This window comes from Topomyia yanbarensis, chromosome 3 (genome assembly GCF_030247195.1).
Source record: "Topomyia yanbarensis strain Yona2022 chromosome 3, ASM3024719v1, whole genome shotgun sequence".
In the NCBI taxonomy this organism is placed as follows: Eukaryota; Metazoa; Arthropoda; class Insecta; order Diptera; family Culicidae; genus Topomyia; species Topomyia yanbarensis.
Genome location: NC_080672.1, coordinates 205,192,643 through 205,195,841, shown reverse-complemented (window position 1 = coordinate 205,195,841; position 3,199 = coordinate 205,192,643).

Genomic DNA, 3,199 nt, shown 5'->3' with positions numbered 1-3,199 from the left:
TGGTATAGATATATGGGGAAACGAGGTAAGATAAGTCATGAGAATGTGGGGTGTAATGGGCAGTTCGCAGCATTTTCGATTTTTTCAATAGTTAGAGTCTCCAAACCATCGCGGCAATACGCAGAATCGATTCAGGAGTAAAAATGGAACCATTTCCGCGAATAAAATTTTTTGACAAGAAAGGTCTATTGCCTTTAACAGAAAGTTACGATTATTCAATCAATGTGTGTGTGCGTGAAAGGTGTGACCGTTCGGAGGAAATACTAGGGCGGATGACAACATAAATCATGTTTTAGCAGTTTTATTAAGATTTTTAAATAGACCGCCTAGAGACGGTGTTGGGAACTAGAGGGTTAATTACTTTATGAATCACGTGCAGCTATGATGTAGTTTATTTAGCCAGCCTTGACCATGGTCAAGCTTACGTTAGAACATCAGGGTGGCTTAATTATGATTACCAAAATATTTGTTATACGGTTTTGTTAGAAAACACTGCAGGGGAAATATAAAATATAATTGAATGGAACCAACTATAAGGAGTGGGAAAACATGTCGCGCGATCACTTTTAATACATGTTGGAAGTCAATGAAGTTTTTATTGAAAAAAAAACTACAATAATTTATTTACATGCATCGAAAAAGAAATATAGCGGATGTGAGAAAAGCGAGTAAAATTAATAATAATAAAAATACACTATTATAGAAAAAAGATGGGTGGGTAATGTTTGCGACATAACCGGAGAGATGTAGAATACATAAGGAACACGTTCTTCAAATATGTTTATACTCATTGGAATTTTCGGACAAAAGGGGGGGGGGGGAATATTTCAAATTATTCTTTACCAAAGTGATGGTGGTCCTGAAAAGGCGTTGTTGGCCTTGGTGGGGGAGATGGCTAACGATGAAATGAATTGTTAGCATGAGCAAGTCGCATAGTACTGGCCAATGGCAGAACAGATAATAATTGATTCCTGAAAATCAATTTTTCTTTATTCATGTTAATTATACATACTTACAACTCGAATAGAAGATTCCTGGTCATATTTCTGAATCATTAGTGCGAACATTGTGTAATTTGGTTAAGTACAATGAAAGTTACAAACTTTCCAAACTCGACCTTCTGTTCCTTCCGAAATATTGAAATGGGGTGTCTATATTGAACCGTTAGTCGTAGTCACAATAAAAAAAATTCTAATAGGGAATTCTTTTCCATTGCCAACTATTTCTCTTTTTTCGAATCTACAGCATTCTTTGAAAATATTGTTGAATGTTATTTATGAAAAACTGAAAATGCGTTTGACAACACTGCTCACTAAATGGATGGTGGGAAAATGCACATTCGTTTTGATTATGCTAGTATTAGAAGCAGAAAGGAATGAAAAGGCACATGGCCCGAAAACGAGCTAGCGAGAGAGCGATAGTAGTGCGTATTCGCTCTACTAAACTAAAAATTTGTCGGTCGGTTTTTGTCATCATTCGTGTGGCCATCGTTGGAAGTACGACCAACCAGTAGAACAGCAGGAATTTTTGCGCCATGGCCCGTACCAAACAGAACGTCCGCAAGCAGTTAGCAAGGAAGGCCATCCGCCAATCCTTGGTGGCGTTGAGAAGCCAAGTGCTACGAAATAGGAACTGTCACTACTACTGAGCTACTATTCCGTAAGCTCCCCTTCCAACGTATGGTCCGTGAAATCGATGCAAAAAAATATTTTTTCCCATTTTTTGTGGTTTTTTTCTGAATGACAGAGTGGCCATTTACACTGCTTTTTTGCAATATCAGATTTTTTTTGATTTTTTACTCTAGTATTTATCACAATTTGAATAGGTTTACACTGCTCAGGCTAGAAACACGAGAAAAACCATTAACGGAAAACTTTCACTAATAACTCTTCACCCGATTTTGTTAGTCCTGAAATGGACTGTTTTGGATACATTTGGGACGCGCGAATTTACTTCTTGCTGGCGGTGATCTTCGGGCAGCCTTTGTGATAGGTGCGCGGTGGCCTTTTTTCGCTGCAGGCTTCTTATCGCCAGTCGGTTTCTTATCCTCGACCGTCACCTTCAACGATCTGGAAGCGCTAGTACTCGTGGTGTGATTTTTTTTCCCTTTTTGGCACCCGCATTGAAATCCTTCCTGCCTGAGAAACGAAGCCAGCTTGGCGATGTCACACATGTAGTTATCGGCGGGTGTACTTTTGGCTCGTGTGCGCTTTCCAAGCTGCTAGTTTTCTGCTGTCGTTGCATTCTGTTTGCTCCTGTTTTGCTTTGTTTTTTGCTACCACTGCTGTCGGCACTTCGGCAGCAGCTAGACGAATGATGATAAATTCAAACAGGCCTTGTGTCTTATAGAGTTTTCGATTGAAAGAACTGGTGTAGTTTTCTGCACTGAAATTGCACTTTTCTTGCAGAAGTGTTGTCAAAACACCGACACCATGTTCCATTGATTGGAACTGCAATAAAAAAGTGCAATTCCAGTGCAATTTCGGGGCAGATATTTGGCACCGAAAATTTTGTCGGTGGAGCCAGTGCACTCACTAACACCAACAACGCAAACGTCAAAACAACCCAGCCGTGGCCGCTAACAGATGTTCTTGTTGACATTCGATGTGGATCATTGAAAAATTATACGTGAAGAACGCTTTTTTCTCGAAAATTTTAGTTTTTGTTATTTGTAATTTTATTAGTGTTAACTGTTTTTCAGGTCAAGGAAAAATAACATTACATATTTTACAAATGGAAGGACTAATATACACGTCAATATTCTCTGGTTTTTGATAGCCTTTTCAAATCTCGTTTAGTGATTTCTTGAAGCAGGTTATTGTCGGTTAATTATTTCAATTGGAAGTGCGTTCCAGCTAAGGGCTCCGTAAATCAGCACACTTTTTCTGCTGCTGGCTGTGTTCATTGGGATGTGGAATAAGCTTGTGCGCTCCGAGACGCTTTTCTGAAGATGTTCCAGGATATGTCCGGGGTACTATTCGTAGAACCCGACTTTAAAGCATCTTTGTAATTCTTTGAGCTGAGTTGATAAACCTGGAACATACCGTGTCACCGTATGTGAGATAAGGTATGATGACTGCTAGCATCAGCTTCTTGCGTGTGGGTGTCGAAAGGACAGATGCGAAGCGGCGGAAAGTCCTTAATGTGCCGAATACTTTCTTTGTGATATTATTCACCTGTGTTGCCCATTTTAAGTTGC